We start from the raw sequence: 23,134 nt of genomic DNA on the forward strand, positions 1-23,134 counted from the left end.
TTCCACTGGGGAACTCCCCCAATCACTCCTCACTCTGGACTCCTGTACCCTCCCTATTGGAGCGGTACTGCCAGACTCTAGAACCACAGGAGCTCTGGTTACAGACGCTCCAGGTCCTCTACTCACTAGGAGATCCTCCTCAACTGGGTTAACAGGACAGCCTAGGTCCCCAACCTGGTGTTCCCTCAAGAAACCACCCAGGTTCTGAGACAGGGCTTCGGGCCTCTGGGGGCTCTCAGCCACCCACTGACTCCTGCTCCACTGAGCCAGGCAGTCAGCCCCTCCACCCTTCTCACTATACTGGGACCTCGCTGGGCTACACTGAGCCTCTTCCACCACGCTGGGCTGGAAGATCCCTGACCCACTACTTTTGGAGTCACTCACCAATGACTCTACAGAACCTCTGGTCCCTTCCCAGCGGTCTGCTTCCTCTGCCAGCTCACATGGTTCAGACAATCCACACCCTAACAGGTGTTGGCGCAACCCTGGTGAACAACAACTGAGCAACTGCTCTCTGAGAAACATGTCGAGCAATAGGTCCCAATCACATTTCGTGGGCTCCCGTACCCAATCACACAGGGCTCTACAACAGTCATCCTCAAAGTCTTCCCAAGACTATTGAGACGGTTTCCTAAGGTTCCTAAACCTCAACCTATTCTCCTCCTCTGGGGAAACAGGAACCATACTCTGGGAACTGGGAATTTCTACACTGTGATTTAAATAGCTGCCACCACTGGACCCAACCCTCCCTGGGGGATCCAGACACTCAACACTGCGCGCAGGGGATAGTCTACCCTCCAGAGCTACTTTGCCTCTGGTGGCGGCCCTCTCAGCCTCCTCTATCCTGTCCTGCGCTAAGACCCTCTCGGTCTCCAGCTGTTGCTTCTTAACCTCCAGCTGTTGCCTTCTAATGCCCAGCTGTGCCATAGCCTGGGCATGCTCCAACCTGAGCTTTTCTAAAGCCAGCTGGTGCTCCCTTTCTCTCCTCCTATCTTCCAGCTCCTCTGGGGACAGGGAAAGGGATGAGGCGCTGCCTCCTAAACTGGACCCAGCAAGGGACTCCCTATCTATGGGGTCCTCACTATCTGCTGGCGTCCCTGTGCTATCATCTTCTTCCTCCTCAGACTCTTCAGGGCTCCCCTCTGACCCACCACCCTCATGGTGTGAGACCCGGGCCCTCTCCTCACTGTGCTCACGCTCCCAGTCATCCTTCTGCCATTGGATCAGGTTACCCCTAAGTTGGGACTGGGTGTCTGACTCATTCACTGCAATGTCTCTCTCTTCGCAAAACTCTCTCAGTTCATGCAAAAACAGACCCCAGACATTAAAAGCAGACTCCATCTTGGCAAGATGCTCACAGACACGTGCAACACAGGGGACTGAACAATCTGAAGTAAGAGGACACAATTCCAAAACTTCAACAATCTCCTTATCAAAGAGAACTCATACTCATGCGTCCAGGAAAACACACCATTCATCCACACACACCCTCCCCTCGGATCGGTAAGGCAGTTTCTACCACCCCTGACTTCTCAACCTGACCAAAAGCGACACAGGTACCAAACTCTGGAAGCAGGGCGGGGGACAAATGTACTGAACACAATCAAATGACACTCTTCAGGAGAAGAAACAATGGAATTTCAAAAACAATCCCCTAAAATGTGGTCATCTAAAATGCAGAGTTTTGTGGTGCAGCCAGCTGCTACTAAGGTACAAGGCAAACACAAATCCTTATCCCACCGCTTGCCGCCAATGTTGGAAATGGGATCCCCGGCTGGCCAGGGCTTTCGCCAAAGTCAGTCAGAGACCACCACACCCAAGTCAGGGCAAGGGAGTTACACGCCAAGATAACCCCTACTCACCCTCTAGGTAACGTGGCGCGAGCAGCAAGGCTAAACTTGGAGGCGATGTAGGCTAAGTATTTGCGCACGCACCCCAGCAACAACAACCAAAGGCCCACCACAAAGGAAACTCCACACAAGGTTATATAAAAATAGCCTTTGTATTACACCAAAAACACATTAGATAAAACACACACTTTACAATGTGCCAGAGGCACGGGCAGAATTTACAAGGGATATGCACAAGACAGGGCCACCTGGACCACTGTCAGGAATCAGAAGTAGCACTTTCAGAAATAGCACTTAGTACATAGAATATAGCACAAAATAGCACACAACCAGTAATCACTGGTAACCAGGACCTCACTAGCACCACCTGTACTAGGGAGAAAACAACCACCTACACATCACAATACCTGTGGGGGTGGAAGCACATGACACATGATGCAATGCATAACATTCATTCAGAGGTGTAAGGGAGGAAAACACATGATGCATCACAATACATTCAGAGGTGTAAGCAAAATGAACAATTGCGCCAAACTCACGTAAGTCACCCTCTGTGACTGTCCCTAGGCCCTCTGGCCTTGTTGGGGCTAGGACGCCCTGTGTCCAGTGTCAGGGTCCTAAACGTAGCAGTTGCCCACAAAGTGCTGGGCAACTGGTGCAATTGAGGGGGCCACGTGGGAGCCTCTCTAGGCTCTAAACAAATGGACTGCCCCGGAGCCTCTCGGGGCTCGCAAGAAGGTGGGGCAAGGTGGGGCCTTCTGGGGCCACTCCACCACAGACACCAAATGCCCCCTGAGCCTCGCAGGCTCTTCGAACCAACAATGCCTACACGAGCCTCTCTGGGCCCGTCACTAGCGTTGGAGTCCCTCCCGGGGGACTCGAAATGGCATTTGGGCCCCTGAGCCTCTCAGGGCTCACCAACAAATGGGCCCTCAGGTCGTTGGAGCGGCCCTCTGCCAACCGGGGCCGCTCAGAAACAAAAGGAAACTGCCCCTGAGGTCGCGGTAATGAGAGGGGGCGGGGCGGACACCGGCAATGTGTCCCGACGCCCCCTCTCCTTTCCAAGGCACCAGCACTCACCGGGTTCTGGCGCTGCAGCTCTCCTCTCTCTCCTGCACTCCTCCGCGTGCAGCGCGGGGCTCTCCTTCCAGCACCGGAGCCCCGGCAGGCAACAGCTTCCGCCTGCCTCTCTCCTGCCCCCGGCCTGCCTGACTCCCAGGTCGCGGCTGCGGGGCGGGACTTCCGGTCGCTTCCCCCGGGGCCGCGCTGTGATTGGCCGACGGGCCCTGCACTTCCGGGTCGTCGCGGGCAGCGCGGCGGCCCGTTCCAAACACTCGTAGGCGGGGGATGAGTTTACCGAGGAGTGGGCTCCCTCGAGGTAAACTTAAAATATAGCGGCAAGGTCCCTGGCAGGGTGGGCACCTGCCAGGGGGCAAATTAACCAAAATAAGCGAGGTGGGCACTCGCTAGGCAGGCAACGCGCTCCTCAGCGCTAAAAGGCAATTTACAGCGCTCCCTGCGCTAAATGCCAAGTACAGCGCTCTCAAGCGCTAGAACAAAATCAAGCGCTCCCAAGCGCTAGAGGACCAACATAGAGCGCTCCCAGGCGCTATAGGTAAAATAAAGGTCCCAGGTGCCCTCAGCAAGCAGGGCAGAGTCCCAGCAGTCCTTGGGCAGGCAGGGGGGACAAGGCTGGGCCCAGAGCCAGCACACTGGGTCTCCAGGCAGGGAGACACCCCAAGTGGCGGTCCTCTGGCCCAGCAGCAGCAACAGCCCCCTCAGGATCCTGGAAGAGAACAACTTCAGTGGGGACACAGCCCCATTTTTATACAGTGCATTCCTTTGTCTGAGGGTGCAGAGTGGGGGCGGAACCAGTCGCAGCTGGTTCTTGAGTACTCTGTTTACCTCAACCACCCTCTCTATTCACTGGCAGGGCTTGGGTCATTAGACACACCACAGGGGGGCGGAGCCAGCATTGTGTGGGGAAAACCCAGCCCATCCAGGACACAGGTACACTCCTCCCACACATCACTCATGCTAATCTCCCTCTCACCACCGGGCAGACCCATCCAGACTTCCTGGAGCCTGGCATGCCAGCCAGCTCCAGCCAATCACACGCCAGCACCCTCACAGCACACGTACAGCCATGTCTAGAAATGGCGCTTCGCTACTAGACACATACATGCTGCATACACCATCTCGCAGCATTCACTCTCACGAGTTCACACATACCAGACTCAAGCCTGTACACCCCACGCATCAGGAACTACCAGGGACACATACGTTCCCCATGCATTCCTATGGGCGGGCAGGCCTAGCTCAGCACATGCACTCAGAGTGCGCACGCACTTTCCACTGGGACACAGTGAAAGTGCGCACAATCCAAAAATCACCATCTCCAGGTCACCATTTCAAGCAAAAAGTCTAGGGGTGAACCTGCCCTAAGGGCCAAAGTCCAACAATTGGCATAAGAACTAAGGGGGGTGACCCGACCCGGCCTCCTCTGGCCTTTAATGGCCGCAGATGGCCCCGCCCTTGTCCCGGGCTTCGCCCGGCTCTCCCACGCGCTCTCGCGCAGCGAGCAACTGGCGTGGTTATATTGGAGTTCAAAGGTGACCAGAGGGCGGGGCTAACAGGGGGCGCAGACCAGCTGGCAAAGGTCAGGCAGGGACTCCTGGGGAAGCGAGTCCCTGCAGCGCTACACTCCTGTGCTGGTGAAAGATCCTCTCGGCCCACGCACACTCCAACACCCAGGGCAGTTTCTCCAGGCGGCGTCTCTGACCGCGCAGCGGCACCCGCGCAGCGGGTGCGGCCAGTCGTTGTGGTGAAAAGAGGGTAGGTAACAGCGTCCCACGAGGAGCTCCCTGGCTGTGTACAAAGGCTCCCCTAGCACACACTCAGTTACACCTTCCTACACATGTTCCTAGTGATATCATGTCCACCACTTTGCAGACAGAATGGTCCATCCCCAATGCACATGAGCATATACAACTCTTGGTTCATTAATGCCTCATGGTATCGACAGTATTTCCCTAATTCAGCTATAGAAACAGTAGCATCAACAATACCAGGGCCCAAGGTTCCATTGACTATGTTGACATGCTTGACAAATGCCAGAAATAGAGACACGTCATGGTAGTGGTAGCCGGACCGTGTGTCCATTGTGACACAAAGGCCGCAACTACATTCCTGCTTTGTGAGGTCATATGTCACTGAGGATTACTGGATGCCATTCGCAGTGACTCTCAGTGACAGTGGCGGTCATGGTGCCCAATTGGAAGGTAATGGCTACATTGCCTTTCCATTGCTCTGTTTACACTAAGGAACACTCCCAGCTCTGATCATCACATCACATCTCACCGGCTTGTCACTGACAGATCAATGTATGTGGTTGTTCTCTCCACCAGACTTAAAACAAGTCACTGGGCCCTCTTCTGATATTGTAAGCGACAAATTGTTGTTCGTTTATGTGCACTAATGCGTGCTCCAAAGTTCTTTTTCATTCAGATATCAAAGACAAAGAACAAGGGTCCTATCTCTGATGAACTTCCGCCTATCTGCTTTGGGACACACATCTTTGTATATGAAGCAGTCCGGAAGTGGAGAAACTTCAATTCAATGAACACTTGCAATTGGACTTTTTTGAGGTTCCACCCGTCACCGTCCAAGTTCTGAACATTTACCAAGAGAAGGACATCATGTGCCAGCTAACGATCCAAGATCAAGGAAGTGGAGATCGTATGATGGCCTACGGACTGAGACGCAGCAACAGAACCACCCCCCATGTCAAGCTTTCAATGAAAAAGATATGTACAATTGCAATGATATTCTTTGTTATGTTTGTAGTTTCAGTAGCAGCATTCCACTGGTTGGCAGTGCGATCAGAGAGAGAGAGAGGAGCTATTAGCAATATTAAGTTTGTCACGACCACAGAGCTTCCCGTGTTCCAAACACTTCCTGGTAACAAGCAAACTGGGATAAGCACCCGCAGTAGCTATGACACCTATGCACCACCCACCTCGACACTTTCCTCACCCCAAACAGACCCCACAGATAGGGACTTGGTACCTGAACTCACCCTGAATCCCCCTATGACAGGTACCCCTGAACGTCCCCGCCAAAAGAAAAGACGTGTTAGATATAGAATGAGTCGCGAGATAGTGCCAGTTAGATATACATCGTGTACCCAACGCAAGGAAGAACAGGCTTTGCAAATTTCAGACTGGATCAGTAATCTCCAAAAGACAGTTGTTTACACCTTCGACCAGCACTCTATGCCTGATTCCCACTCCCAGCGCCCTAGTGATAGAGCAGAGGATAATGAGATTCACAACGTTCTATTAGATAACATGTGGTATAGAGACATGAGGGAGGTTGGAAGATAGGTCACAAATGAGTCCTGCTTTGTATGTTCACACATTCCTCACGCTGTCGGCACAGATAGATTGCTCTTTCCTAAAGAAGTCCCACCACCCACAGCCAAATGTCTTCTACACCTGTTTCTTTGCCGCATACATGGTCAGATACAGCTCCACTCAGCCAAAGTGGATGATGCATTTGTAAATACCACAGAGTGGGATGACAAGTATGTAACATTTAGGGTCATCACTAATACATTGGAAATTGAAAGGAGAATGGAGGTTTATCGTGCTATGAAAGTACCAGCCGACATAATGCAGGTTTGGGAACGTCACTATAAGAAATTAGGGTACTTCACCTTCCCAACACCCCCATCGAAATGCCACTCACCTGGACATCACCGATGTAACCATACCCATGACACATGCCCTTGTCAGTGGAGACCAATTCTACACCTGAAGGCCAACATTTATTTCAACAACAAGTGGAATGGTCCACATGACTTAATATGTAAGGCAGCCTCCTTAGGTAGCACAACTGTAGGACAAGAGCACAAACATAATTTAAATGAGGATATAGAGAGGGAGTGTGCTGAGATATGGGGTAGGGAAACTAGAAGATACACTTTTAATGAGGGTACACCATACAATAAAGAGCATACAAGCTAAAGTCTCCTCTGCTTTGCTTCCTAGGTAATGGAACGGTTCCTGTGGGTTGGAATACTAATTGCAACAGCACTAGTTTTAATTTGAACTTGAAGTACGGCACATCCATCCACATGGACATCTATTGGATCTGCGGAAAAAATCTCTATCTGCAGTTGCCCCCCAATGGCAAGGACTTTGTTCCATCGTGACGATGCATGAATTGCATCTCGTCGTCCCAGCAGCAAACATTTCCCACATCTATGCACACCCAATGGCAGGTGATGTTACCCTGCTCCACCACCGAAAAGGAGAAGTCAAAAAGTACTCCTCAGATGACACATTTCAGGAGATTCCGGAAGATTTCAACGATGCTGAACTTTACTTTGGGGGAGTTATCCCCATGTTCCAGACCAAAACCAATGCTCAATGGCTCCAAGTAATGAGATATGAACTGATGCAGCTTGTTAACAACACCCGTGATGGGTTCAACGCCGTGAAAAAAGAACTCCGACCTTTGAGACTCATGGTTCTGAAACATCACTATGTTTTGGACCAGTTAATTGCGATGAATAGTGGTGGATGCGCCAGGATGGGAAAGTCGTTCTGCTGTGCCTTGATATTGGCCGATGATGCGGATAACAGAACACTTACAAAGGCCATTGAGGACTTGGACAATTTGGGACAACAGATGCCTGAGGATGGAAGTGCAAAAGCAGATGTTTTAAGTAATTGGTCCAATTTGGACTGGATGCCTTTATGGCTATCTGCAGTACTAAAATTTATAATGCCAATATTATGTGTGCTTGTAATTGTGTATTGCGGAACACAGATTATGTTGCATTATGTTAGAAGATTAAGGTCTAAGAAAGTTGAGATGAACTACACAGATGTGAACACAGGTATGCACAGGGGACAAGGGGAAGATGTAGAGATAGCAGTGTTGAACATACAGCGTACTGTCCCCGACCCTCACTTAGAGCAGGTCCCTTCTGAAAGTCAGTACCAGTCCCCAGCACATGGTGGCCCACCACTTCTCTCAGGGAGAGACTTGGTACGTCCCTATGAGACAATGTGTAAGAGATTAGGAGGACTAGGTGAGGATTTAGGAACTACTTCTTTATAACTCGCCATGGCCACTTCCCCCATTTCCAGCTAAGTATAATGATGTTTGATTGGTTCAAATATGAACCAGAGGGGGGAATGACGGAGGGAGATAATTTCACTGCATAGTTATCCAAGCACACCCTTATCACTTAGCCAGCATTAACCCCTGTGTAGGCCCTGCTGCTTGAGTGTTATAGGCCTCAGTTACGTTGGCCTGAGCACTGCCATTTTCTTTCAGCTTAGAGCAGAAGCAGAAAGCAGGTCTGACCAAGCTTCACTCAGCTCCACTTGTCTGCGTGGCTTCGCACCCCTTCATTGGGCCCCCCACCCTACTGTATGCTAGGTTCATGAACGATAAAGTTCAAGTTCCTTCTTAATCTTGCAACACACCCCAGGCCCCCACCTGAAAGCTGTGAACAGAGAAAGAGGAAGTTCCCGCCACAGCTAAAGCTAGTCCGATAAATGAGGACAAAAGTAGCAAATCAGTATCACAGAATGGCACATAAACGCATGAATAGAATCCTTCAAAGTAATAATAACACATTTGTGTTGTGTATGATAAATTAATGACAAACCTCCAGTCAAGATGCCAGGAACTCAGTCTAGACTGGCGTACAATTGCCACACAATTACGAGAAAGGGGCTACATCTACACTTATGATGGGAAGGTACCAGGCAGGGGCGTGAGAGACGATGGAAAGATATGTGATACGAGGTGGCGTGATATGACGTGATTACAGTCTCATTGTTTGGTCACTATAAAATGGTGGTCCGCGAGAATATCGTTGAACTACTCCGCGTCTGCACTTGAGTGTCGGACAGGAGTTTTTCCAAGGGGTTACTCGCGATAGCCCTTGTTACCTGTACTTAGACTCTAGACTCTGCTGCTCTATTGTATATTCTGCTGTATGAAGTGTTTTTTCCTTATTGCATTCAAAGTTATATTTCACCATTTGAAATGTTATATTTGCTAGGTTTTCTCTGACCTTGTTTTATCTTCACTGCATTAGAGGTGTTTAACTTGTACTTGCAGGATATGACTTTATATACAGTGGTGAGTGTTCCCAATAATATGTGCTTAACCTTTTCTATGCAATCTGCCTCAAAGCTCACAAGTGTACTTAAAGTATATTCTCTCTCTCTCATAGCAGCTGTCAACTGTATTTTGTAAATTCAAACTGGTCCAAGCGACTTTCAAGAGAATGCTAAGAGCAGGACCAAGTACTATGTGATTTATTGTGATATCATTGAATATTTCTAGAAGCTGTGTCTTCTAATAAAACGTGTACAACTTTCAGAAACAGTCTCCAAGGCTCATATATCCATTTTTTCCTGTTTTTAGAGCAAGCGTTCCAGGAGCACCGGTTACAAATTAAGGTGTGCCATTTCCCTTAGTTCTCTCTCACGGTCTCCCCAGCGTGGCTTCTGAGCTGCTGCGCCAAGCCCCCTGACCCCTCGTGCCCACAATTAATTTTCCCTCCAACATGTTCAATATCTAAGTGGCCCCACTTGCTAGGTTAGTTAAATCGCAGGGGATGGAGGTTGTATCATATGCAGATGATACACAAATTATGGTGTCCCTGGCCCACTCGGTCAGCACCACTGCATCCAGCTTCAGGAACTGCATGCAAGTAGTTGCAGAATGGATGATTCGAAATTCCCTGAAGCTGAATGGCGACAAAACTGAGGTGCTGATCTTTCGTAAGGACCAGGATGTTTGGTCCAGTGAGTGGTGGCCTTCATCATTGGGAGCTTGTCCTACACCATCGCTTTCGGCTAGGAATCTTGGTGTCATTTTTGACACCTCGTTGACCATGAACCTTCAGGTAAATCAAACTGTGGCCACCTGTTGGGGGGTCATCAGGATTCTGAGGAGAATCGTCCACTATCTCTCCCCTCTGGCACGTAAACAGATCGTAGTCGCGTTGGTGTCTTCCCGACTAGATTACTGCAACGCTCTGTATGCAGATATTAATAAGGGCCTTATTCAACGCCTTCTGAGCGTGCAGAACTCTGCGGCGAGATTTGTGTTGGACGTCCCTAAGTCTTTCTCCGCTACCCTAGCCAGGAAGAGTCTCCATTGGCTCCCAATCCAGCACAAATTGTGTTTAAAATTCTGTGCCTGGTTTTCGGAGCGCTTCAAGCAGGACCTTCAGATGCCTTAGGCCCCCTCCTAACTTCCTATTCTCCTAGTAGGAGCCTTCGTTCCTCCCACATGAATCTTCTATGCATCCCGCGTAGTAAGAAAGTCAGACGGGGAGGCAGGGCCTTTGCCACCGTGGCCCCCCCGTCTGTGGAATGCCCTCCCCTTCGACATTAAGGTGCAACCCTTATTGTCTCTTTTTAGAAAGGCATTAAAAATGTGGTGCTTTATAAAGGCTTATCAATAAGCTTGCTCTGTGGATATTTTTGGACTAGGCGCCTTGACGCCCTTTGGGCTAAGTTGCGCAATATAAATCGGATTTCATTCATTCATTCATGCCCATGCCCATTCATGCCCAGCTGGCAACAACAAAAAACATGGTTTCCTACCCACCAATACTATGGTGGCACTTCTGACTGTGCCAATGACTTTATTGGGGTCTGCTGGAAGGTGTTGGCCCTGGGACGTTGCCTGCTGGAAGGTGATGGCCCTGGGCCGTTGCCTGGCGGAAGTTGTTGGCCCTGGGCCGTTGCCTACTGGAAGGTGTTGGCCATGGGCAGTTGCCTGCTGGAAGGTGTTGGCCCTGGGCCATTGACTGGCGGACGGTGTTGGCCCTGGGCCGTTGCCTGCTAGAAGGTGTTGGCCCTGGGCCATTGCCTTGTGGAAGGTGTTGGCCTTGGGCCATTGCCTGCTGAAAGGTGTTGCCCCTGGGCCGTTGCCTGATAGAAGGTGTTGGCCTTGGGCTGTTGCCTGCTGGAAGGTGTTGGGCCTAGGCCATTGCCTTGTGGAAGGTGTTGGCCTTGGGCCGTTGCCTGCTGGAAGGTGTTGGCCCCGGGCCGTTGCCTGATAGACAGTGTTGGCCTTGGGCTGTTGCCTGCTGGAAGATGTTGCCCTGGGCCGTTGCCTGCTGCAACGTGTTGGCCCTGGGCAGGTACCTGCTAGAAGGTGTTGGCCTTGGACCGTTGCCTCCTGGAAGATGTTGGCCCAGGGCCATTGCCTGCTGGAAGGTGTTGGCCTCAGACTGTTGCCTCCTGACAGGTGTTGGCCCTGGGCCATTGCCTGCTGGAAGGTGTTGGCCCTGGGCCATTGCCTGCTGGAAGGTATTGGCCCTGGGCCATTGCTTTGCGGAAGGTGTTGGCCCTGGGCCGTTGCCTGCTGGAAGGTGTTGGCCTTGGGCCGTTGCCAGCTAGAAGGTGTTGGCCTTGGGCCGTTGCCAGCTAGAAGGTGTTGGCCCTGGTCCGTTGCCTGCTAGAAGGTGTTGGCCCTGGGCCGTTGCCTGCTGGAAGGTGTTGGTCTTGGGCCATTGCTTTGCGGAAGGTGTTGGCCCTGGGCCGTTGCCTGCTGGAAGGTGTTGGCCTTGGGCCGTTGCCTGCTTTGCGCATGTCTTAAAAGGGTTTTGGCGCTGGCGTGAGTCACAAGACCCAGTTCATGCCTCTCCATGGATCAGGCTTTTCCGCCCTCAGGGTAGCAGATCGTTTTGTGGAGGAGCTGTACTGCGCAGGTGGATTTTCCGGTGATGAGCTGTACTGTACTGTGCAGTTGCAGTATCTGGTCATGAGCTGCACTGCGCAGGTGCAGTATCAGGTGATAAGGTGTACTGCGCAGGTGCAGTATCCGGTGACGAGCTGTATTATGTAGGTGCAGTATCTGGTTATGAGCTGCACTGCGCAGGCACTGCATCCGGTGATAAGCTGTACTGCGCAGGTGCAGTATCCGGTGATGAGCTGTACTGCGCAGGGGCAGTATCCAGTGACAAGCTGTACTGCACAGGTGCAGTATCTGGTGACGAGCTGTACTGCGCAGATACAGTATCCGGCGATGAGCTGCACTGCTCAGGTGCAGTATCCGGTGACAAGCTTCACTGCGCAGATGCAGTATCCGGTGACGAGCTGTACTGCACAGGTGCAGTATCCGGTGACAAGCTGTACTGCGCTGGTGCAGTATCCGGTGATGAGCTGTACTGCAAAGGTGCAGTATTCGGTGATGAGCTATACTGCACAGATGCAGTATCCGCTGACGAGCTGTACTGCGCAAGTGCAGTATCCGGTGACAAAATGTACTGCGCATGTGCAGTATCCAGTGACAAGCTGTACTGCGCAGGGGCAGTATCCGGTGACAAGCTGTACAGCGCAGGGGCAGTATCCGGTGATGAGCTGTACTGCGCTTGTGCAGTATCCGGTGGCGAGCTGTACTATGCAGACACAGTATCCGGTGATGAGCTGTATGCGCAGGTGAAGTATTCGGTGATGAGCTGAACTGTGCAGGTGCAGTATCCGGTGATGAGCTGTACTGCGCAGGTGCAGTATCCAGTAATGAGCTGTACTGCGCAGGTGTAGTATCCGGTGATCAGCTCACCGTACTGCGCAGGTGCAGTATCCGGTGACGAGTTGTACTGCGCAGGTGCAGTGTCCGGTGACGAGTTGTACTGCGCAGGTGCAGAATCCGGTGATGAGCTGTACTGCGCAGGGGCAGTATCCAGTGACAAGCTGTACTGCACAGGTGCAGTATCTGGTGACGAGCTGTACTGCGCAGATACAGTATCTAGCGATGAGCTGTACTGCGCAGGTGCAGTATCCGGTGACGAGCTGTACTGTACTGTGCAGTTCAGTATCTGGTCATGAGCTGCACTGCGCAGGTGCAGTATCCGGTGATGAGTTGTACTGTGCAGGTGCAGTATCCGGTGACGAGCTGTATTATGTAGGTGCAGTATCTGGTTATGAGCTGCACTGCGCAGGCACTGCATCTGGTGATGAGCTGTACTGCGCAGGTGCAGTATCTGGTGACGAGCTGTACTGCGCAGATACAGTATCCTGTGATGAGCTGTACTGCTCAGGTGCAGTATCCGGTGACGAGCTGCACTGCGCAGATGCAGTATCCGGTGACGAGCTGTACTGCACAGGTGCAGTATCCGGTGACAAGCTGTACTGCGCTGGTGCAGTATCCGGTGATGAGCTGTACTGCAAAGGTGCAGTATTCGGTGATGAGCTATACTGCACAGATGCAGTATCCGCTGACGAGCTGTACTGCGCAGGTGCAGTATCCGGTGACAAAATGTACTGCGCAGGTGCAGTATCCGGTGACAAGCTGAACTGCGCAGGGCCAGTATCCGGTGACGAGCTGTACAGCGCAGGGGCAGTATCCGGTGACGAGCTGTACTGCGCTTGTGCAGTATCCAGTGGCAAGCTGTACTATGCAGACACAGTATCCGGTGATGAGCTGTATGCGCAGGTGCAGTATTCGGTGATGAGCTGAACTGCGCAGGTGCAGTATCCTATGATGAGCTGTACTGCGCAGGTGCAGTATCCAGTAATGAGCTGTACTGCGCTTGTGCAGTATCCAGTGGCAAGCTGTACTATGCAGACACAGTATCCGGTGATGAGCTGTATGCGCAGGTGCAGTATTCGGTGATGAGCTGAACTGCGCAGGTGCAGTATCCTATGATGAGCTGTACTGTGCAGGTGAAGTATCCGGTAATTAGCTGTACTGCGCAGGTGCAGTATCCGGTGACGAGCTGTACTGGGCAGGTGCAGTATCCGGTGATGAGCTGTACTGCACAAGTGCAGCATCCGGTGATGGGCTGTACTGCGCAGGTGCAGTATCCAGTGATGAGCTGTAGTACGCAGGCGCAGTATCTGGTGACAAGCTGTACTGCGCAGGTGCAGTATCCGGTGATGAGCTGTACTGCGCAGGTGCAGTATCCGGTGACGAGTTGTACTGTGCAGGTGCAGTATCCGGTGATTAGCTGTACTGCGCAGGTGCAGTATCCGGTGACGAGCTGTACTGGGCAGGTGCAGTATCCGGTGATGAGCTGTACTGTGCAGGTGCAGCATCCGGTGATGAGCTGTACTGCGCAGGTGCAGTATCCGGTGACAAGCTGTACTGCGCAGGTGCAGTATCCGGTGACGAGCTGTACTGCGCAGGTGCAGTGTCTGGTGGCGAGCTGTACTGCGCCGGTGCAGTATCCGGTGACAAGCTGTACTGCGCAAGTGCAGTATCCGGTGATGAGCTGTACTGAGCAGGTGCAGTATCCAGTGATGAACTATACTGCGGAGGCACTGTATCCAGTGATGATCTGTACTGCGCAGGCACTGCATCCGGTGATGAGCAGTACTGCGCAGGTGCAGTATCCGGTCATATAAGCTGCACTGCGCAGGCACTGCATCCGGTCATGAGCTGTACTTGCCAGGTGCAGTATCCGTTGGCGAGCTGTACTGTGCAGGTGCAGTATTCAGTGACGAGCTGTACTGTGCAGGTGCAGTATCCGGTGATGAGCTGTACTGCGCAGGCGCAGTATCCGGTGATGAGCTGTACTGTGCAGGTGCAGTATCCAGTGACGAGCTGTACTGTGCAGGTGCAGTATCCGGTGATGAGCTGTACTGTGCAGGTGCAGTTTCCGGTGACAAGCTGTACTCGGCAGGTGCAGTATCCGGTCATGAGCTGCACTCTGCAGGTGCAGCATCTGGTGATGAGCTGTACTGCGCAGGTGCAGTATCCGGTGATGAGCTGTACTGCGCAGGTGCAGTATCCGGTGATGAGCTGTACTGCGCAGGTGCAGTATCCGGTGATGAGCTGTACTGTGAAGGTGCAGTATCTGGTGACGAGCTGCACTGTGCAGGCACTGCATCTGGTGATGAGCTGTACTGCGCAGGGGCAGTATCCAGTGACAAGCTGTACTGCACAGGTGCAGTATCCGGTGACGAGCTGTACTGCGCAGGTGCAGTATTCAGTGATGAGCTGTACTGCGCAGGTGCAGTATCCAGTGATGAGCTGTCCTGCGCAGGTGCAGTATCCGGTGACGAGCTGTACTGCGCAGGTGCAGTATCCGGTGATGAGCTGTACTGCACAGGTGCATTATCCGGTGACGAGCTGTACTGCGCAGGTGCAGTATCCAAGGACGAGCTGTACTGCTCATGTGCAGTATCCGGTGACGAGCTGTACTGTGCATGTGCAGTATCCAGTCATGAGCTGCACTGTACAGGCACTGCATCCGGTCATGACTTGTACTGCGCATGTGCAGTATCCGGTCATGAGCTGCACTGCACAGGTGCAGTATCCGGTGACGAGCTGTACTGCGCAGGTGCAGTATCCGGTGACGAGCTGTACTGTGCAGGTGCAGTATCCGGTGATGAGCTGTACTGCCCAGGTGCAGTATCCGGTGATGAGCTGTACTACACAGGTGCCGTATCCGATGATGAGCTGTATGTGCAGGTGCAGTATCCGGTCATGAGCTGCACGGCGCAGGTGCAGTACCCGATGACGAGCTGTACTGCGCAGGTGCAGTATCCGGTGACGAGCTGTACTGCGCAGGTGCAGTATCCTATCTAGTGACGAGCTGTACTGCACAGATGCAGTATCCGGTGATGCGCTGTACTGCGCAGGTGCAGTATCTGGTCATGAGCTGCACTGTGCAGGTGCAGTATCCGGTGACGAGCTGTATTATGTAGGTGCAGTATCCGGTTATGAGCTGCACTGCGCAGGCACTGCATCCGGTGATGAGCTGTACTGCGCAGGTGCAGTATTCGGTGACGAGCAATACTGCGCAGGTGCAGAATCCGGTGATGAGCTGTACTGTACAGGTGCAGTATCCGGTGATGAGCTGTACTGCGCTTGGGCAGTATCCAGTAACAAGCTGCACTGAACAGGTGCAGTATCCGGTGACGGGCTGTACTGCGCAGATGCAGTATCCGGTGATGAGCGGTACTGCGCAGGTGCAGTATCCGGTGACGAGCTGTACTGCGCAGGTGTAGTATCTGGTGATGAGCTGTACTGTGCAGGTGCAGTATCCGGTGACAAGCTGTACTGCGCTGGTGCAGTATCCGGTGATGAGCTGTACTGCGCAGATGCAGTATCCGCTGACGAGCTGTACTGCGCAGGTGCACTATCCAGTGACAAAATGTACTGCGCAGGTGCAGTATCCGGTGATGAGCTGTACTGCGCAGGTGCAGTATCCGTTGACGAGCTGTCCTGCTCAGGTGCAGTATCTGGTGATGAGCTGTACTGTGCAGGCGCAGTATCCGGTGACAAGCTGTACTGCGCTGTCGCAGTATCCGGTGATGAGCTGTACTGCAAAGGTGCAGTATTAGGTGATGAGCTGTACTGCAAAGGTGCAGTATCCGCTGACAAGCTGTACTGCGCAGGTGCACTACCCGGTGACAAGCTGTACTGCGCAGGGGCAGTATCCGGTGACGAGCTGTACAGCGCAGGGGCAGTATCCGGTGACGAGCTGTACAGCACAGGGGCAGTATCCGGTGACGAGCTGTACTGTGCTCGTGCAGTATCCGGTGGCGAGCTGTACTATGCAGACACAGTACCCGGTGATGAGCTGTATGCGCAGGTGCAGTATCCGGTGATGAGCTGTACTGCGCAGGTGCAGTATCCGGTGATGAGCTGTACTGTGCAGGTGCTTTATCCGGTCATAAGCTGTACTGCGCAGGTGCAGTATCCAGTGATGAGCTGTACTGCGCAGGTGCAGTATCCGGTGATCAGCTGTACTGCGCAGGTGCAGTATCCGGTGACGAGCTGTACTACGCAGGTGCAGTATCCAAGGATGAGCTGTACTGCGCAGGTGCAGTATCCAGTGACGAGCTGTACTGCGCAGGTGCAGTATCCAGTGACGAGCTGTACTATGCAGGTGCAGTATCCAAGGACGAGTTGTACTGCGCAGGTGCAGTATCCAGTGACGAGCTGTACTGTGCAGGTGAAGTATCCGGTAATTAGCTGTACTGCGCAGGTGCAGTATCCGGTGACGAGCTGTACTGGGCAGGTGCAGTATCCGGTGATGAGCTGTACTGCACAGGTGCAGTATCCGGTGATGGGCTGTACTGCGCAGGTGCAGTATCCAGTGATGAGCTGTAGTACGCAGGCGCAGTATCTGGTGACAAGCTGTACTGCGCAGGTGCAGTATCCGGTGATGAGCTGTACTGCGCAGGTGCAGTATCCGGTGATGAGCTGTACTGCAAAGGTGCAGTATTCGGTGATGAGCTGTAATGCGCAGATGCAGTATCCGCTGACGAGCTGTACTGCGCAGGTGCACTATCCAGTGACAAAATGTACTGCGCAGGTGCAGTATCCGGTGATGAGCTGTACTGCGCAGGTGCAGTATCCGGTGATGAGCCGTACTGCAAAGGTGCAGTATTCGGTGATGAGCTGTACTGCGCAGATGCAGTATCCGCTGACGAGCTGTACTGCGCAGGTGCACTATCCAGTGACAAAATGTACTGCGCAGGTGCAGTATTGGGTGACAAGGTGTACTGCGCAGGGGCAGTATCCGGTGATGAGATGTACTGTGCAGGTGCAGTATCCGGTGACAAGCTGTACTGCGCTGGTGCAGTATCCGGTGATGAGCCGTACTGCAAAGGTGCAGTATTCGGTGATGAGCTGTACTGCGCAGATGCAGTATCCGCTGACGAGCTGTACTGCGCAGGTGCACTATCCAGTGACAAAATGTACTGCGCAGGTGCAGTATCGGGTGACAAGCTGTACTGCGCAGGGGCAGTATCCGGTGACGAGCTGTACAGCGCAGGGGCAGTATCCGGTGACGAGCTGTACTGCGCTCGTGCAGTATCCGGTGGCGAGCTGTACTATGCAGACACAGTATCCGGTGATGAGCTGTATGCGCAGGTGCAGTATCCGGTGATGAGCTGTATGCGCAGGTGCAGTATCCGGTGATGAGCTGTACTGCGCAGGTGCAGTATCCGGTGATGAGCTGTACTGTGCAGGTGCTTTATCCGGTCATAAGCTGTACTGCGCAGGTGCAGTATCCAGTGATGAGCTGTACTGCGCAGGTGCAGTATCCGGTGATCAGCTGTACTGCGCAGGTGCAGTATCCGGTGACAAGCTGTACTACGCAGGTGTAGTATCCAAGGATGAGCTGTACTGCGCAGGTGCAGTATCCAGTGACGAGCTGTACTGCGCAGGTGCAGTATCCAGTGACGAGCTGTACTATGCAGGTGCAGTATCCAAGGACGAGTTGTACTGCGCAGGTGCAGTATCCAGTGACGAGCTGTACTGTGCAGGTGAAGTATCCGGTAATTAGCTGTACAGCGCAGGTGCAGTATCCGGTGACGAGCTGTACTGGGCAGGTGCAGTATCCGGTGATGAGCAGTACTGCGCAGGTGCAGCATCCGGTGATGGGCTGTACTGCGCAGGTGCAGTATCCAGTGATGAGCTGTAGTACGCAGGCGCAGTATCTGGTGACAAGCTGTACTGCGCAGGTGCAGTATCCGGTGATGAGCTGTACTGCGCAGGTGCAGTATCCGGTGATGAGCTGTACTGCAAAGGTGCAGTATTCGGTGATGAGCTGTAATGCGCAGATGCAGTATCCGCTGACGAGCTGTACTGCGCAGGTGCACTATCCAGTGACAAAATGTACTGCGCAGGTGCAGTATCCGGTGATGAGCTGTACTGCGCAGGTGCAGTATCCGGTGATGAGCCGTACTGCAAAGGTGCAGTATTCGGTGATGAGCTGTACTGCGCAGATGCAGTATCCGCTGACGAGCTGTACTGCGCAGGTGCACTATCCAGTGACAAAATGTACTGCGCAGGTGCAGTATTGGGTGACAAGCTGTACTGCGCAGGGGCAGTATCCGGTGACGAGCTGTACTGTGCAGGTGCAGTATCCGGTGACAAGCTGTACTGCGCAGATGCAGTATCCGCTGACGAGCTGTACTGCGCAGGTGCACTATCCAGTGACAAAATGTACTGCGCAGGTGCAGTATCGGGTGACAAGCTGTACTGCGCAGGGGCAGTATCCGGTGACGAGCTGTACAGCGCAGGGGCAGTATCCGGTGACGAGCTGTACTGCGCTCGTGCAGTATCCGGTGGCGAGCTGTACTATGCAGACACAGTATCCGGTGATGAGCTGTATGCGCAGGTGCAGTATCCGGTGATGAGCTGTACTGCGCAGGTGCAGTATCCGGTCATGAGCTGTACTGTGCAGGTGCTTTATCCGGTCATGAGCTGTACTGCGCAGGTGCAGTATCCAGTGATGAGCTGTACTGCGCAGGTGCAGTATCCGGTGATCAGCTGTACTGCGCAGATACAGTATCTAGCGATGAGCTGTACTGCGCAGGTGCAGTATCCGGTGACGAGCTGTACTGTACTGTGCAGTTCAGTATCTGGTCATGAGCTGCACTGCGCAGGTGCAGTATCCGGTGATGAGCTGTTCTGTGCAGGTGCAGTATCCGGTGACGAGCTGTATTATGTAGGTGCAGTATCTGGTTATGAGCTGCACTGCGCAGGCACTGCATCCGCTGATGAGCTGTACTGCGCAGGTGCAGTATCCGGTGATGAGCTGTACTGCGCAGGGGCAGTATCCAGTGACAAGCTGTACTGCACAGGTGCAGTATCTGGTGACGAGCTGTACTGCGCAGATACAGTATCCTGTGATGAGCTGTACTGCTCAGGTGCAGTATCCGGTGACGAGCTGCACTGCGCAGATGCAGTATCCGGTGACGAGCTGTACTGCACAGGTGCAGTATCCGGTGACAAGCTGTACTGCGCTGGTGCAGTATCTGGTGACGAGCTGTACTGAGCAGGTGCAGTATCCAGTGATGAACTGTACTGCGGTGGCACTGCATCCGGTGATGAGCAGTACTGCGCAGGTGCAGTATCCTGTCATATAAGCTGCACTGCGCAGGCACTGCATCTGGTCATGAGCTGTACTGCGCAGGTGCAGTATCCGTTGACGAGCTGTACTGCACAGGTGCAGTATCCGGTGATGAGCTGTACTGTGCAGGTGCAGTATCCGGTGATGAGCTGTACTGCGCAGGTGCAGTATCCGGTGACGAGCTGTACTGTGCAGGTGCAGGATCCGGTCATGAGCTACACTGTGCAGGTGCAGCATCCGATGATGAGCTGTACTGCGCAGGTGCAGTATCCGGTGATGAGCTGCACTGCGCAGGTGCAGTATCCGGTCATGAGCTGCACTGCGCAGGCACTGCATCCGGTCATGAGCTGTACTGTGCAGGTGCAGTATCCGGTGATGAGCTGTACTGCGCAGGTGCAGTATCCGGTGACAAGCTGTACTGCGCAAGTGCAGTATCCGGTGATGAGCTGTACTGAGCAGGTGCAGTATCCAGTGATGAACTATACTGCGGAGGCACTGTATCCAGTGATGATCTGTACTGCGCAGGCACTGCATCCGGTGATGAGCAGTACTGCGCAGGTGCAGTATCCGGTCATATAAGCTGCACTGCGCAGGCACTGCATCCGGTCATGAGCTGTACTTGCCAGGTGCAGTATCCGTTGGCGAGCTGTACTGTGCAGGTGCAGTATTCAGTGACGAGCTGTACTGTGCAGGTGTAGTATCCGGTGATGAGCTGTACTGCGCAGGCGCAGTATCCGGTGATGAGCTGTACTGTGCAGGTGCAGTATCCAGTGACGAGCTGTACTGTGCAGGTGCAGTATCCGGTGATGAGCTGTACTGTGCAGGTGCAGTTTCCGGTGACAAGCTGTACTCGGCAGGTGCAGTATCCGGTCATGAGCTGCACTCTGCAGGTGCAGCATCTGGTGATGAGCTGTACTGCGCAGGTGCAGTATCCGGTGATGAGCTGTACTGGGCAGGTGCAGTATCCGGTGATGAGCTGTACTGTGCAGATGCAGTATCTGGTGACGAGCTGCACTGTGCAGGCACTGCATCTGGTGATGAGCTGTACTGCGCAGGGGCAGTATCCAGTGACAAGCTGTACTGCACAGGTGCAGTATCCGGTGACGAGCTGTACTGCGCAGGTGCAGTATCCGGTGATGAGCTGTACTGCGCAGGTGCAGTATCCAGTGATGAGCTGTACTGCGCAGGTGCAATATCCAGTGATGAGCTGTCCTGCGCAGGTGCAGTATCCGCTGACGAGCTGTACTGCGCAGGTGCAGTATCCGGTGATGAGCTGTACTGCACAGGTGCATTATCCGGTGACGAGCTGTACTGCGCAGGTGCAGTATCCAAGGACGAGCTGTACTGCTCATGTGCAGTGTCCGGTGACGAGCTGTACTGTGCATGTGCAGTATCCAGTCATGAGCTGCACTGTACAGGCACTGCATCCGGTCATGACTTGTACTGCGCATGTGCAGTATCCGGTCATGAGCTGCACTGCACAGGTGCAGTATCCGGTGATGAGCTGTACTGCGCAGGTGCAGTATTTGGTGACGAGCTATACTGCGCAGGTGCAGAATCCGGTGATGAGCTGTACTGTACAGGTGCAGTATCCGGTGATGAGCTGTACTGCGCTGGGGCAGTATCCAGTAACAAGCTGCACTGAACAGGTGCAGTATCCGGTGACGGGCTGCACTGCGCAGGTGCAGTACCCGATGACGAGCTGTACTGCGCAGGTGCAGTATCCGGTGATGAGCTGTACTGCGCAGGTGCAGTATCCGTTGACGAGCTGTCCTGCTCAGGTGCAGTATCTGGTGATGAGCTGTACTGTGCAGGCGCAGTATCCGGTGACAAGCTGTACTGCGCTGGTGCAGTATCCGGTGATGAGCTGTACTGCAAAGGTGCAGTATTCGGTGATGAGCTGTACTGCAAAGGTGCAGTATCCGCTGACGAGCTGTACTGCGCAGGTGCACTATCCGGTGACAAGCTGTACTGCGCAGGGGCAGTATCCGGTGACGAGCTGTACAGCGCAGGGGCAGTATCCGGTGACGAGCTGTACAGCACAGGGGCAGTATCCGGTGACGAGCTGTACTGTGCTCGTGCAGTATCCGGTGGCGAGCTGTACTATGCAGACACAGTACCCGGTGATGAGCTGTATGCGCAGGTGCAGTATCCGGTGATGAGCTGTACTGCGCAGGTGCAGTATCCGGTGATGAGCTGTACTGTGCAGGTGCTTTATCCGGTCATAAGCTGTACTGCGCAGGTGCAGTATCCAGTGATGAGCTGTACTGCGCAGGTGCAGTATCCGGTGATCAGCTGTACTGCGCAGGTGCAGTATCCGGTGACGAGCTGTACTACGCAGGTGCAGTATCCAAGGATGAGCTGTACTGCGCAGGTGCAGTATCCAGTGACGAGCTGTACTGCGCAGGTGCAGTATCCAGTGACGAGCTGTACTATGCAGGTGCAGTATCCAAGGACGAGTTGTACTGCGCAGGTGCAGTATCCAGTGACGAGCTGTACTGTGCAGGTGAAGTATCCGGTAATTAGCTGTACTGCGCAGGTGCAGTATCCGGTGACGAGCTGTACTGGGCAGGTGCAGTATCCGGTGATGAGCTGTACTGCACAGGTGCAGCATCCGGTGATGGGCTGTACTGCGCAGGTGCAGTATCCAGTGATGAGCTGTAGTACGCAGGCGCAGTATCTGGTGACAAGCTGTACTGCGCAGGTGCAGTATCCGGTGATGAGCTGTACTGCGCAGGTGCAGTATCCGGTGATGAGCTGTACTGCGCAGGTGCAGTATCCGGTGATGAGCCGTACTGCAAAGGTGCAGTATCCGCTGACGAGCTGTACTGCGCAGGTGCACTATCCAGTGACAAAATGTACTGCGCAGGTGCAGTATTGGGTGACAAGCTGTACTGCGCAGGGGCAGTATCCGGTGACGAGCTGTACTGTGCAGGTGCAGTATCCGGTGACAAGCTGTACTGCGCTGGTGCAGTATCCGGTGATGAGCCGTACTGCAAAGGTGCAGTATTCGGTGATGAGCTGTACTGCGCAGATGCAGTATCCGCTGACGAGCTGTACTGCGCAGGTGCACTATCCAGTGACAAAATGTACTGCGCAGGTGCAGTATCGGGTGACAAGCTGTACTGCGCAGGGGCAGTATCCGGTGACGAGCTGTACAGCGCAGGGGCAGTATCCGGTGACGAGCTGTACTGCGCTCGTGCAGTATCCGGTGGCGAGCTGTACTATGCAGACACAGTATCCGGTGATGAGCTGTATGCGCAGGTGCAGTATCCGGTGATGAGCTGTATGCGCAGGTGCAGTATCCGGTGATGAGCTGTACTGCGCAGGTGCAGTATCCGGTGATGAGCTGTACTGTGCAGGTGCTTTATCCGGTCATAAGCTGTACTGCGCAGGTGCAGTATCCAGTGATGAGCTGTACTGC

This window comes from Lissotriton helveticus, chromosome 4_2, assembly GCF_964261635.1.
Source record: "Lissotriton helveticus chromosome 4_2, aLisHel1.1, whole genome shotgun sequence".
NCBI classification, from domain to species: domain Eukaryota; kingdom Metazoa; phylum Chordata; class Amphibia; order Caudata; family Salamandridae; genus Lissotriton; species Lissotriton helveticus.